The sequence below is a fragment of the Apodemus sylvaticus genome, chromosome 2 (assembly GCF_947179515.1).
Source record: "Apodemus sylvaticus chromosome 2, mApoSyl1.1, whole genome shotgun sequence".
Taxonomy (NCBI): domain Eukaryota; kingdom Metazoa; phylum Chordata; class Mammalia; order Rodentia; family Muridae; genus Apodemus; species Apodemus sylvaticus.
In genome coordinates this window covers 45,478,005-45,494,065 of record NC_067473.1, presented here as the reverse complement: position 1 = coordinate 45,494,065, position 16,061 = coordinate 45,478,005, and the positions used below count along the sequence as shown (strand labels likewise).

General features: G+C 37.4%; 1 protein-coding gene and 1 pseudogene across 3 annotated transcripts in view; both read right to left on the bottom strand.

Moving 5' to 3' along the window:
• The window catches only part of Kcnd2 (potassium voltage-gated channel subfamily D member 2), a 487,073-nt gene that overhangs the window by 69,500 nt on the left and 401,512 nt on the right, over positions 1–16,061 (bottom strand). The gene's annotated exons all lie outside the window — the stretch shown is intronic.
• On the bottom strand, positions 4,084–4,248 carry LOC127679624 (uncharacterized; annotated as a pseudogene).

Sequence of the window (16,061 nt, the reverse complement as noted above, 5' to 3'; positions counted from 1 at the left end):
TAAATGATCATTAGTATTTTGAATTGTAATGTTTCTTAAGTTCTTAGGATACAGACATTGGTCTGACTCTATGATGTTGAGAATGTTCTCCACATACAGTATGCAGTTTAAATTTGTCTTTGAATCACTATAAGGAATTAAAGATGCAAATGAGGGAAAGATGCTAATCTATAGCTGGATCCTTGGATTGCTGTAAGGATTCTGCAATCCTTGTATGCAAAGGAATTTTACACCTGTAGTGCTCAGGGGAATTTCTAGCAGCTTCTGGCAGAATTTCAAATGGTTCCCAAAGTAGAGCGTTCTTATGAATGCAGCTAGGCATATAGATTTTCCTTATCATCTTGAAACTAAGGAATCAAAACACACACACACTTTGCTATGTGTAAAATCGTCTTCCACCAAGAGGAATGGGGGCTCAGCTTGCATATTTTGCTATTCTTTCTGTACCTAAGAAGTGGATGGTCCATGAGAGCTCAGGGTCATCGTGCTTGCTCCTTTTAAATAATTTTGGACCCCCATTGCTCTCTCTTTCCTCAGCATCTCTGTGCATCTATAATGACTTCTATAAAACTGAAGCCCACAAAACTAATTTGATCTTAAATTATTTTACTTAGTTTTCTCAGTCTTGACTTCTTTTTTTTTTCTGTGACTTATCTGGCAAGTTCAAAGCTGCATTGTCTGATGTCATCTGTGGTTTCATAGAGTGATGTAGCAGCAAGGCCCTAGGCTCCTATGCTAAACGTTGGGCTGGGTGTAGCAAGCAGAAATGAAGGGTGGTCCTCACCTGAATGGATGCTGATTTCTCTTTGAGTGAGTAGGTGGCAAACTCAATCTGCTGCCCATAGAATAACCTATTATTCTGTTATCTTCTTTCATTAGAATTAATGTTTTTCTCTACTAGACTTCCTAATTCTTTAAGAAAAATGTATATATCTTTTACTTTTACATTAATGTCTTTAGAAAAGAGTAGGCACTTGATACCCAGTGAATATTCTATGCTGATTAGCTATGTTGATCATTCTCAGCTGGTAGAATTTTTTCTTAGATAATAAGGCCTTCTATTCATTCCTGCTTTTTTATTCCGTATTTTATTTCTGAATGCACCACATTCCCAGTAACACCCTTAGAACCATAGCTAATAGCTTTCATATGGGTGCAAGATTAAAATATTCATTACATAACACTGGATGGATATGATGCCCTCACAATCAAAAACTGTCAAACTTGCCCACCCTGTTAACATTGCCTGTATTGAGTGACTTATATTAAATAATAATTCTGTTCTTACCTCCATCACTATTTAAGAATCGGTTTGGGATTTTATTTATCTGGTCAAGAATGTAATATTTGACATACTAAGCTATTTGTAAAAATACAGACTACATTTGAAATACTATCAGCAATTACTGATGGAGCAGCAGCGTTTATACTTGATTGGATGTGCATGCTTATGGGTGATTTTCCCATTTGTTATTTGAATAATTGTTCTTGTAATAAGCAGACATAACCACAGAAAGATCCAATCTAGTTGGATCATTGCAGCACTATTTGAAGAAAAAGAGATGGGTTGTATGAGTCAATTATCGTAAAGAGAATGGAAAGTAAATGGCTCCAGCGATTTCTTTTAGATTAGGAAAAGCAGTATAGAAAACCTCCCAATTTCCCTTCTTCCTCCTTAACTAATTTTATGTTGCCTTTATTGCCACAATGTCCACAGGCATGCACAACACCTTTCCTTTATATCCTGGAGGAACAGACGCTGTTGACAATATTTGAGAGAAAAAAAAAGAAAAGGTGCAAGTTTCAAATCGGTTTTATGCTACAGAGGTTTGCAGCTTAGTAAAGCGGAACGAGCTAATGAGGAATTAACTCAATGCAAGGCACTGAGAAGTTCACTGCTATGTAGAATATAAGTTGTATGTATAAAGTAAATTGTGCTTGGGTATTGCTGAGAGAGGTAATTGTGCTTCACATGCTTGAGTATCCAGTGCATTTGAAATGTAGAACTAAGAAAGGCACAAATATCAATCTATCAACTACCAATTCATAAACAAAATAGGGTTATTTTGGCAATTACTTAATGATTTGTTTTGTGATGATGATGGTGTCCAAGGGTATTTTCTACTCTATTACCCCCTTTAATACCCCTTTATCTGCATTATGACCAAGAAAGCATTTATGGACCAGAGCATTCTTGGTACCTACAAGATGGTATGGTTCCTGAACTCTTAAATTTTTGTTAATTAAACCAGGTTGTCTGTTGATCTTGTAAAACTAAAATTGATGACTCTGAACAGATTTTGACTAATGAGATACTCAGTATTACTGTAAGGGCTACACTTTTCCACATGATATAAATACAGTCTTCTAAGGTATTATCTTGCTAAGTATTTTTCCACTATTGCTCTGAACATCATAGCCTACTTCCTGATCTCCAACAATCACATCTACACATGGGCTGAGTTAGGAAAGTTACCTCACTACTAAATTGGTAGCTGAAGTTCCCAGGAAGCCTTTGGAGATGGAAGAAAACTAAGTGTGATTTCACTTATGCACTTAATCATCCTCAGCAGTTTCTTGAAATTGTGTTTGAAAGTCTAGCTTAATATCATAAAATAATGGATCTCTGTTCTTGGTTGGTGCTAGGTCAATATTAGTTATCTTTAAGTGTTATTTCATTTTTGTGGTTTGTATCTTTTTTTTGGTAATCTGTCTTCCCTCGCTTCTGCCCTCCCTCCCTCCTTCCATCCTTCCCTCTCTCCCCCCCTCCTATCTTTCCTTCCTTCTATACCTCTACTAGAACTAAGCTTTGGAATAAAGTATACCACCATTGTCTAGAAATGTATTAAATAATACAAAGATACCTATTTGGATTATTTTGGTAAAGGTTTAACAGATATTTGTGAATGTATATTCAAAACTTTAGGTCCAGACAACAGAAACCTGTTGCATCACTAGACGAGGGGATTCAGCCGGCTTTAAGACTTAGTGATTGTAAATATAGTAGTTCTAGCTATTACCATGATTACTTCTCTTGATAATCATACAGTGGTGGGGCTAAACTTCTTCCATGTCCTTCTGAGCCAGGACTAAAAGCTTTTATATAAACTAATGCATCAACAGTCCGCAAAGATGTGCAGGCAGCAAATATGAGGATCAGGTAAAAATTTTACCTCACTCTTCCTTCCTATGCCTGGGTTTCATTTTGTATGGATTATCTGGCGCACTAGCAGCATTTTCTTTATTCAGTTGACAGAAATATGAAAGGTGAAGTGACTTTGAAGGGTACTTTTCTCTTCATTTAGAAATAACACTAGCAAAAAATGATGAAGAATGTTTTTCCTATGTGCTACATCAATGGAGGTTTTCATTCTTGACATGCTATAACGAGTATGCACTCACATATTGGAAAATCACAGCTACTACAGAGAAAGGAGACTGAGAGTTTGTGTAGAACTGTGTCATGAATAATCTCCTATAATCACTGGTTAATCTTCAGTTGGAGAAAATGCTAAGACATAGGTACAGCTTAGTGTACAAAGATTTCTGATATGATGGCTTTTATTATAAAGAGACATTTTCTTGATTAAAAGGGTCCTCATTATAAATGCTTAGGGTGCATTTAATACAAAAATATAATTTTTAATCAATTATATTTTGAAATTCACTGGATTTTTACCGACATCAGCTACAACAAGCACTGTGTTCAAACAAAAAGATAAATACAATTGAGGCAAACTTTTCCTTTATTCTCTTGGGGTTTTACATGTGGGCTTTGGAATAAAACATAGGCAGATTAAGAAGCAAAACAGAAAATACATGATTTGTACATGTGTATATTCTGCATGTGTATGCTTATGTTTCTATGTACGAGTGTGTATGTGTCTGTGTGTGTGTGTGAGTGTATGTGTGTGTGTGCATCATACAGTAGACAGAAGACAAGCTCAAGTGTATTTTAATAGGTACCATTTACCTCATCAACTTTGCCTTACCTGGAGATCACCAATGGCTCTAGGCTGCTGACCAGCAAGGCACAGTAATCTGCCTGCCTCTGTCTTCCAGTGCTGGAATTACAAGTATGTGATAACATGCCTGGTTTCAATGTGGATTCTGCATATCAAATCCAGGTCCTTAAGCTTGAAAGACAAGTGTTTTATAGACTAAAGTGTCTTTCTTAACTGAGTATATTTTCTTTATGTATTAGAGGCCTTTATGCACTTGATCTTAGCCAAAAGGCTGAGAAGTGATTTTAGAGGCTTTTATGATGAAATGAAGTTCCAAAGAAGAACAGAGGCTGGAAACTAACAACTGTTCAGACAGGCAACTGTGCAATAAACTAAATTATTTACAGAGGGAAAAAGCAATGTGAACTACTTTAAGAAGGTCTATTTGTATACAATTCTCTTGATTTCTCTTCCTTGATGACACAAATATTTTTTTACTTTTGGTACAGAATGGGCGTCTTGAACATGTTGATTCTATTTGCTGTTTTAGAAGGAAAGGCGGTGTCCCATCCAATGTCTGTTCAGCACTTGCTCACTTGCCTTTAATTGAGGTATCAGAAGCCATGTTCTTGAAAGAGTATGCACTAGGGGTTCATGAGAGGGAATGGTGTGGTGGTGTGGTATGGCAGTGTGGTAGTATGGGGTGATGGTGTAGTGTGGTGGTGTGGCATTGTGGCAGTGTAGTATAGTGGTGTGGTGGTGTAGTGGTATGGTAGTGTGGTGTGGTGTGGTGGTGTGGTAGGATCTGGTGGTTTTGTGGGGTGTTGTTGTAGTGCGGTGGTGTGGTGTGGTGCCGTAGAGTGGTATGTTGTGGTGGTGTTGTGGTGGTGTTGTGTGGTGTGGTAGGATTGGGTAGTGTTGTGGTGTGGTGGTGTGGTGTGGTATAGTGTTGTGGGGTGGTGGTGTAGTAGTGTGTGGTGGTATGTCGGTGTGGTGTGGGGTGGGGTGGTGGTGTGGGGTGGTATAGTGTTGTGGAGTAGTGTTGTGGGGTGGTGGTGTAGTGGTGTGTGGTGGTGTGTCGGTGTGGTGTGGTGTGGGGTGGTGGTGTGGAGTGGTGGTGTGGGGTGGTGGTGTGGGGTGGTGTGTGGTGGTAGTGTGGGGTGGTGGTGTGGGGTGGTAGTGTGGGGTGGTGGTGTGGGGAGGTGGTGTGGGGTGGTGAGATGGCGCATGAGATTGGTCGGGGAGAGGACATGAAGAAGCTATGCTAGCGTATTTTCATCTCAGAATGTTTTAGAATGTCCTTGCTCCTACAGGGTAGCTTCTTCTTACTGTTCTGCAGGCAGGTCCTGAGCAATTGGTCGAAGGTTAACATGAGTCCTAGTGTCTATTGTCTTGTCTCAAATTTAATTTTCCAGATACCCATGCAGACAAGTGCAGTGATTCAGAGTGGCATACACAGAGAACTCCTCACAGGCCTGAGCCCCCCTGTGCCTTACGTGTGTATGTGTATTATTCTGTGTTTTAGAAGTCTGTGGTCATTATGATAAATAGTTATTTACAATAGTTTGTGTTTTTGTCTTTTAATTTTCTTTAAGCTGCCCCTTTTGATGCAAAACAGAGAGGTTTTTTCCCCATCTAAGAACAATGCAGATATTCCAGGCAAAGGAAAATAGCCTTTTCTTTTCCATCTACCACCCACTCTTGCAATTTAGAGTCCAACCTGTCCCTGGTGTGCATTCATCTTTAAAAATAAGGATCAGGGAGTTCTCTGGGAGTCTCTAAGTCTGACCAACATGACTGTACAAACAAACATGAGTGGAACAAAGATGTCTCCGGTGAGCATGCCAAACTGGATGGAAGAAAGTTCATGAGGCTTTAGCCTCACTGTGGGCAACCAAGCAAATCTGGGAGCGGAGCAGAGCAGGCATTCTCCCCCAGGGAGGAACACAACAACTGGTTTCAGTCATCGCTGAAAGTATACATCAAAGTAAGGTTATATAACCATCATAGCTTCTATATAGGAATAAACACCCTCCTCAACACACACACACACACAAAACCAATGAAAAACAGGCCATTAATTTAAAAACAAAAAAGGGAGGAGAGTTTGGAGGGGCAAAAGGGAAATGTCATAATTAAATTATAATCTCTCTTACACACATTAAAAACACAGAAAGAAAGAAAAGAAAGATACACGCCATATTCCTCCATTTGTAATATTGTCAGAGTCATTAAAATTATTTAAAAATAAGAAGAAAAGTGAGAAACTCAACTTCCTGTAAAATGTGAATCAATTTCCTATACAAGACAATGTTTTTAAGATGTTATAGTTAACTGTTGGTTTTCTTCTTTTTCTTTTCCTTTTCTTACTATCTATCTATCTATCTATCTATCTATCTATCTATCTATCTATCTATCTATCTATCTATTTATTTTGTATGGGGTTGGGTGAGGCAAATGTGGAAGGGTTCTATTTTTGAGGGAGTCAAAGACAAAGTTTCAAGGCTCTAATCATGGAGAAATAGTGCTTTCTGGCTTATGGCTTATGTCTCAGCTCATGTTTGCATTTCTTATGTAGCCCAGGAGCATCCTGCTGAGGGATGGAATCACCCAGGCCAGAGCATTCCTGTATCTATCAGCAATCAAGAAAACGCCCACAGTCATGTCCATAGCCAATCTGATGAGTGTAATTCCTTAACTGGTTTCCTCTTCCCAAGTCTGTCATGTTGACAACCGAGATTAGTCAATGCTTTTTTTAAAAAAATGACTTTTCCTTTTTCTTCACTTTTTTTCTGTTTATTGCAAATAGATTTTCTTCTCATACAACATATCATTATTACATTTCTCCTCCCTCTGTTCTTCTCAGGTCATCACACCCTTCCTGTCCTCTGGGTGTACTCCCTTTCTGTCTCTCATTAGAAAGGAACAGGTTTCTAAGAGGTAACAATCCAAACATGACTCAATACTATATAATAAGATGAAATAAAAACTATCATATCAAAGCTGGTTACAACAACCCAAAAGGAGGAAGAGTCCCAGGAGTAGGTACAACCTATTGAATGGTTTCTGTTAAAATGGTGGTAGGAAAAAGCTATGGAATGGGAATGCATTTTCTCAAACAAATAAATCATTAAATCAAATGCACTGTATTCCTTGATTAAAATTACAGAGCACAGCCCAACACATTCTTAGTGATAATTTTTAATGACGTTACACTAACTTGTTACTGTAGAATGCAAGCAAGCTTGCTTCCTATAATGATATGCATGTATATATTTGCATATAATGGGTTTTTCATGGCATCCTGGTAGCTCTTCCTAATCAATAATAGTGGCACAGTTTATGTTTTTTATAGCAAATTAGGGCTAAACAAACTTAACATAAAAGTTACTTCTATTGAAACTCAGCCAGCTGGAAAGGAAGCAGAGGTCAGACCATAAGAGAATAAATGATCCATTCGTAATTGCAATTTTTTTCACATCTCCTTTTGTTTTATTTAGAGTATGTGTGTGTATCTGTATGTGCATGTGTATGTATAAATATATATTTTTTATAAAGGTATACAAAGTTAAGAGGACTTGCTCTCTCTTTTCGTTTATAAGATCACTGTTCCTTTTCTGAAAAATTAAGGGGAGGATGTATGCATTTATTTAGAAGATTCCAGACAGTGGTTCCTCTTTTTAACTGAAAGAATTCAGAACTATTGAGTAGGGTTGTCACTCCCTTTCCATTTGAACATTTAATTACCAAGTTAAAAGAAACAGTAGAACTTTTCACAGTATGATAAAAGTAGCCACCAGAGCTTCCATTTGTTTAAGTGGTCAAAGTCTGTTACAGGACAGTAATGCACAACAACGATCGTCCACAGTTTCTCCCCCACACTGAACTTACTGAATCTATATAGATGATGAATTTTCCTCTTGGTCACAGGAGCAATTCAAATGCAATCTTTCTTTTTACTCTTGCCTTGTGGAAATTAGTTTTCTGTTTAAATGACTCATCGGACTAACATTCAGGGCCAGTTGCAAATTTACTTACTATTTTTTCCCATGGTATGCAATCAACACTATAACATAACATTTTAATCAAAGAAAACTTTCACAATTGCAATGTAAATGTATGAAGCAACCATGCATTTGCCAGTCATTTTCTACTATTGTATATCCAGAATTTAAATAGGGGACATTATTCTACACACATTCTTCTGTCCAGGTGGTGCCTTTGATAGCCCCATGTTTACTGGATTAAGGTCAGGACCATGGACCTGGATCATCTGCAGAGGTTGTGATGACTCATAGTCAAGGTTAAGACTGAGTTTGGAGCAGGGGTGGGTGGGTGTGGGGCTCTCTGCTACTTCTCTATTGTGGCATATGTAGAACCCTAGAGCCATTTATCTTAAAGACACAGCCTCAAGAGCCATTATAGATGTTCTTACAGATTAAAGCAGAGGCGTGGTTTATTCTGTATGGTGGTATGCACTGACTTTTAAGAGAGTATACATACCAGTGTTAATTAGATGCTGGCGATACAGGGGTGAAGTGGACTTAGTGCCTCAAGTAGTTGGAGCTTGCAAATTTCACCATTGCTTTTCTGTGAAGTCTTAAGAACTTATGTACCATTTTCTTCTTGTGAGCATGGCTACCATAGAGATTACACTCTAGTAAATATTAATTAGGTATCAGTTGACCAGTTCTCCTGTCAGTTAGCTTCTCTTACTTCCATGAGAGTTGTCTTAGTAACAACTCTGATGCCTTGATAAAATGCCATAATCAAAAGCAACTTAAGGGAGAATTTTATTTTGGCTTACAGTTTTAAAGGTGAAGTCTATAAAGCTAAGAAATGCATGGCAGCACAGTACAGAAAGACTAGGAAGAAGAAGAAGAAGAAGAAGAAGAAGAAGAAGAAGAAGAAGAAGAAGAAGAAGAAGAAGAAGAAGAAGAGGAGGAGGAGGAGGAGGAGGAAGAGGAGGCGGAGGAAGAAGAAGAGGAAGAGGAAGAGGAAGAGGAAGAGGAAGAAGAAGAAGAAGAAGAAGAAGAAGAAGAAGAAGAAGAAGAAGAAGAAGAAGAAGAAGAAGAAGAAGAAGAAGAATCACATTTCAATCACACGTGGGAAAGAAGGATTAGGAACTGTGGGGATGCTCTAAAACCTCAATGTCTGCCCCTAGTGATATACTTTCTTCAAAAGGACTTCACTTATTAGAGGATCCAAAATCTCTCCAAATAGTGCCACTAATCAGGCACTAGGTGCCAAATACGTGATGCTATTGGGGACATATCTCCTTCAAATCACAACAGGAGCGAAAGAACATTATCTGTGATGCTATTGGGGACAAATCTCCTTCAAATCACAACAGGAGAGAAACAACATTATCAGCAAGATTCTTGAAAACGGTTCCATTGGTGTATAAACCCAGTATGGTGGTTGAAATATGCTTGGCTCAGAGAGTGGCACTATTTGGAGGTGTGGCCTTGTTGGAGTAGGTGTCACCTTGTTGGAGGAAGTGTCTCTGTGAGTGTAGGCTTTAAGACTCTGGTCCTAGTTTCCTGGAAGCCAGTCTTCTCCTAGCAGCCTTCAGATGAAGATGTAGAACACTTGGGTCCTGGACACCGCCAGGCTTCAGTCTTAATAATAGACTGAACCTCTAAATCTGCAAGCCAGCCTCAATTAAATGTCATTATTATTAGAGTTGCCTTGGCCATGCTGTTTGTCCACAGCAGTAAAACTCTAGCTAAGTCACTCAGGTAACAAAAAAGTCTGCACAATTCCATATATAATCTAAATCAGTCACAATGGAAATCACATAACTGAAATGTGAACAAATTAAAAAGAAAACCTTATACTTTCCAAAAGCCAGGTATAGCCCACATGATATCTAAATCCACAAATGGGAGTTTATTGCACACACAGCATAGCAATCACAAGTTTTCACATCTCTTAGAAGAAAACGCATCTGGTTGTTAAAAATCAAAAGAAAACAAAACAAAAACTTAGGCTTCAACTACTTTTCTTGTTACTGACTAAATTAAAAAAAAAACAAACCAAACTTCTGAATATTTGAGATGAACAATATTCCCAGAATTAGCAGTAATACTGCATGACACTGAACTTCATTTCTATGCCTATCTGGGCCAATAATAATGTTTCCTTTTGCTCCATGGCTACAGCTGTTTATTTCTCATACATGAAAATCTCTCAAAAAGCAGAATGATTTTCCACCCTCTGAGCGAGCTCTGTCAGAAAGCAATTTCCCTTTGCTGTTTCGGCAGAAAAGAAGTTTTCTTGGGATGTGAGTGCTTTGCATTTGCATGTGCAGCTCAGAGGCCTGCTCTAGTCTCAGCTGGATGGGTCGCTGGGAAAAAGAAGCAGATAAGAGATCACATTTCACGAGGAGGCTGCCAGACTGTTGTACATTTTGCACCCTCCAATCCTGCAAGGGGGCTTCCCTAAGGCTAACGGGAGAGACACCACGTGAGCTGTTCCTGGGAACAATCTCCTTGCACAAGGTGAAAGGAGAAAAGAGAGTAAAAAAAAATGTCCACTTAGGTACTGGACAATCATGTTAATTAGTCTGTGCATGACACAACTCTACTCGTGGAAATGCAATCTTTCCAAGTGGGAACTATCAAATGAACCTACCCTGTAGATAAAAATCACACCAAGACTTCACTTCACAGGTCTCCCATACATTATAAGAATTATTTTATTTGCATGACCTCATTGAAATGTATTATAGGGCTATTTCTGAATATGATTTTAAGTCTTAAAGCTCTGTTTATTTTAAAGGTGCAATGAAAGATCCAATTCTACCATTTCATATTGAAATATTTTCTTTACGCTGACAGATTAAGAGAGGAAAGAGTCTACCATGCTTCATCTGGTGAAATTCCTGAGTCCCCTTGTCTGCTGAAATGTATAGAAGTAGTTCTGTGTGTCATCTGAATAGCCCAAGAAAAGCTTCCTTCTAGAGTGTGTCTATATGTTCGTGTCTAAATTTTGCTGAACTTAGATTATTTGAAGATACTATATGTGTAACACAGTTATAGTTCAAGAACATAGGACACTTTAAAAAGGCTTTTGTGTTAGCATAGCACTTCTTAGTATTACAGAAAATGTAGAGATTCCTAAATGAACCAGTGATAAGATGTTTATATATCCCACAGTTTATTGAAATAACTCTATGAAAACTAACTAAACTTCAAGCAAATAAATGCCACTAATATTTGTGGTTTAACTATATTCATTTAAAGCATGATTTTTGCTACGTCATTTTTGCCCATAGAATTAGATATATAAATATTCATACCTATAAATGCATACAAACAATGATGCATATTTTTGGGGGGTTTTAACACACGACAATTACTTCAGCAACAGTGGTCACTTTTTCTTACCGTTACTTTTTCCTATCAAACCTCCACTATATTTCAAAAAAAAATTATCCGTGGTAAATTGTATATTGTATTAATTTACAATATTAATAAAATTTAAGTATCTGATTCAATAGTTTCAATCACTCTGACACTTCCCTGTTTATATTAAGCTTACTTTGTATGTAAAAGATACTAAAGCACAGAAACTATACATTTTATTGGATTACCATTTTATAATAATATCAATATATTATTATCAAATATATTTATATAAATAATGTTTATTATATAATATATTAGTATAAATAATATATTATTATATATAAGCTATATTTTTTTAATCACTATTTTTGCATCCCTCAATACTGTCACCTCTATGGAATACTATTCATCTATAACTAAGGTCAAAATCCATTTTCCATTATTTTTGAGGCAGTAAGTGCATGATTGCTTTTTATCTTCACTGTACAGCATAGCTCATGGTGAAGAATGGCAGCTGCTCACCAACCATGGCTTAGTAACCACTGGCCAAGCTTTTCTCTCCTGCTTTCCTATGGCTGGAGACCATGCTTCTGCTCTCCGCTCTCCACTCTGAGAAGAACCTTTTTTCCCCATGGTGAGGGAGATCCTGCAAGGCTGCCTCTTTTATTTTTGGCTCATTTCACTTACAGTGACTTCAAGTTCCATCACTGTTGTTGCCAACGTCATGATGTCATTAGTTTGTTGGGATGAGGAGTATCTCATTTTGTTAATTAGGCGAGGGGTTGATTCCTTTGGTGGCTATTGTGAACTGTGCAGCAGTGAATATTAGTGTAAAGCTTTCTCTTTGACCTACTGGTGTTATTCCTGTGCTACTAGACATAGGACTGGCATTAACCTATGTGTTTGCAACCCTCCAGGGCAGTACTTACGTTTTTATCTACTGTGTGCTGTGTTCTCTTTACATCCTCATGGGCACTTGGCACCTTTTGCCCTTGATCATGGGCATCCTCACAAGAGCGAGGTGATGATACAGTTTTGATCTTCTTTCCTTGATCTGTGAAGCTGAACACTTCATTAACTGCCCACTGAGCATTGTATGCATCCTTTTGATTAATTTCTATTCGTATCCATTTTTCTAACTAGCTTTTTGCTGTTGATGTCTGTTAGTTTGTAAAGGTATACTAAAAATATGTCTGAGAAGGGCATGATGGCACACAACTTTAATCCCATCCCTAGGGAGGCAAAAGCAGGTGGAGCTTTGAGCTTGAATCCAGCCTAGTTTTCAGAATAAGTTCAAGGACAGCCAGGCACAGCCAGCCAGAAAGATACACACACACACACACACACACACACACACACACACACACACACACACACACACACACGTTACCTCAAAAGAACAAAAATAGTTAAGAAAGATGTTTTAGAAAGACAATAGGTCAAAAAAATCTAGAAACAAGTTTTGAATGTGCTTTGCTAAGGCCCATTTTTCAAGAATTAATCCACAGTTTTCTGTTTATGTCATGGCCCCTTAACAAATGCATCCGTACTCTTAATAAATTCTCCTAAATCTTGTCTATAAACAACTTCATCAACAAACTAGAGTTACACTTCCTTAATATATTCCTATGTCAGCACTGTTTCTCTTTTTGATGAAAGGAGTCACTGCTAGAGTATAATAATTATCTTTTTTTCCCAAGCAGTAATTAGGAATGCAACCCTGAATAAGTAATGGTGTGTAAATTACTGCTGGTGTCCCAAGGATCCAGTATCTTACACATTCTTCCTTTCAAAAGTTTGTTCTTTGATTATTATGCCTCATTTATGCTATCAAATATCAGATTCATCCTTTTTTATAGCTGATGCTGCCTCTTTTGGAGTAAAATAATTTAAGGTTATTTACATCCTAGGGGAGAAACTAATTTAAAGAATAATAATAAAAAAATCCCTTCTTCAAGAAAACCCCTAACTTTTTCTCACATAAATATGAAAGTCGATTAACATCACAGCCCTTGTGTATTTATAGAAAAATTGAAGACAATTATTAAAAGTTCTGTTGGAGAGAAAATTCTGCTTCAGATGTTTTGTTAATTCCTTAATGAGATCCTGAATGGGTAATATACATGTAATATCTCAAAAGGAGCAAAGTTTGTGTAATGTTTCATCTTCCATATTTTAACTACATGATACTTAAGAGTAACCTAGAAAGACTCAGTGTTCTGGAAAGACTCAGTGAAGCAGTATTCAGCAAAACCAGAACGGGGAAGTGGGAAGGGGTAGGTGGGAGGACAGGGGGAGAGAAGGGGGCTTACGGGACTTTCGGGGAGTAGGGGGGCTAGAAAAGGGGAAATCATTTGAAATGTAAATAAAAATATATCGAATTAAAAAAAGTAAAAAGAAAAAAAAGAAAAAAAGAAAAAAAAAGAGTAACCTAGCCCACAAATCTCTGTGTATATTGGGAGGAGTTCTGCCGGGACATTTCACTGAGGAATGAATATGTCACCTGAATGCATATGGGAATATGAACTAGCTGGTGTCTTGGACTGAATTATAAAGAAAAGCAAAGAAATGAGCCAGGCAAAGAGTTTATTCTTTGCTTCTGCACTGCAGTCATAGCACGGCTTACAGTTGTCCTTGCTGTAAACTGTGAGCCTTACTCTCCGCCATTGATTTTGCCATGTATGCTACCACAGCAATGATTAAGGTTACTACTACAGCATGAATGAACGAATGGCTTTATTTTATTTCCTTCTCTAATACTACAATGATTATTTCTTGTATATCATGTTAGGGAGAGTTTATTTATATACAGAATTGCACTGTACCAACACTTGTGCATGCCTATATTCATATTCATATCTACATAGCCATCTTTCTTCACGAATAACCACTTACTACTAAAGTTGCATACTTTGCTATTTCGCTAGACATATTATAAGTACACAATATATGGTCTCATTCTTTTTAACCACTGCATAGTATTCTATTGTATACAACTATTTGGATAAACATTACACATGCCATATATAAACTATATGAAGTCTTTTACATGAAGTCATCTATCAGGTTGAAAATATATCTGGTTTCTAATTTTTCTATTGCAGTCAGTTAAATGAATAACCTCACTAAGTAAAAGCTTACATCACAAGCTGCCGGGTAGTTTCTAGGACCATTTCTTGAATTAGTATTGGGGGATTTAATGAATTATAAATCATGATTGATATAGTTAATTAATTATCTATAGAAATTTCATTACTTTATAGTCCAGTGAATAGTAGATATATGTGTCTCACTGCAGTCATAAGCAGAAGACTTCTTGTTGAATGTGTTGTATCGCTTCAGCCATATGCCTGCTGAATCTATGAAACTTTGGATATGTTTGACAATTTGTAAGAAAATACCCAACAGCTTTTTCCTCATTGATAAGATTACAGAGCCTGAATCCTGGGGTCGTGTAACAATTTGGAGAAATGTTCAAGCACCACTCAGTATTAAAAGAGCACACAGTCCTGCCTTTCCTACCGCAAAACAAAACAAATGCTATGGAAAGAGGGGATCACCTTGTTTGCTAATGATGCACATTTTCTATGCACTGAGTTGGGGGGAGGCAGATACAACATAGAAGTCCACATGCATGTTTTGCAGTCACAATTAAAAGTAGAGCACAGTAGATACTCATAAAAAGTGACATAACGTGTGTGTGTGTGTGTGTGTGTGTGCATGTGTGTGTGTCCATCTATGTGTACCGAGCATAGACAAGGACTTTGTGTGCTCTGAACTTTTACTCTTACTCCCTAAAGCAGAGTCTTGTTGAAGCTGGGCTCACCAGTTGGAATGGTGAAGTCATTTTGTCTCTTTGTCTTTGTCTGCCACAGAGCTGGATTTTTAGCACCATGGAATCTATGACAGCTTTTAAAAAAACCATAAGTGTGGGGATAGAACTCAAATCCTCACATTGAGTAGCTGGGCTTTTACTCACCAAACTATCCTACACATCTCTCAAGTTTTCTGTTTTGGGGACAGTATAGCAGCTTATACCCTTTCCCCAGCATGTCGCACTGCTCCCCTTCCTTATTCTGTGAGAGTACCACCTCAGTTGTACCCACTGGCTGCTCTCTATACCCTCATGGTCACGAGACCTTGATGGCAGGAATTCACATTTTTTTAATGTGTATGCAGACTTGATACTTGCTACATAGCACATGTGTAATTATTACTTTAGGAATAATTTCTAAAAATCTCTAACATTTGTTTGTTTGTTTGTTTGTTTTTTGATGCAGAACATTTCCCTGTATTCCACAAATGAAACTTTGATTTAAAATATGTAATCATTGCCCTTTTGTAGATTAGCTAAACTGTGGAAATAAAGAGCTGCTCTATCAAGGGCAGAATTCATGTCCTTACACTTTCTGATACTGCAAACAATTATTCAAAGAAATATATATTTTACTTAAAAACAAGTAAATTAGAAAAGGTCCTGTCTCAATCCCAAAGATGACCTTTATCTAAATCCTGCCAATATGCTGAAACTTGCCTCATTTTTTTTAAATTCATAAATCTGTTGCTGGGCTGTTGCTGACAATTCAGGCCCTCAATGAAACATACACAGGGATCATTCCTCCAGTTGTCTATATGTCTTTGTCATGAAAAAAAAAGACATTCTTTACAAACTAAAACATTCCCTATTAAAAACTTAAGACAAACATTCAATAATGAAATTATGATAAAAATGAGTTTGAAAACCGTGGGAAAGATTCTTTACTTT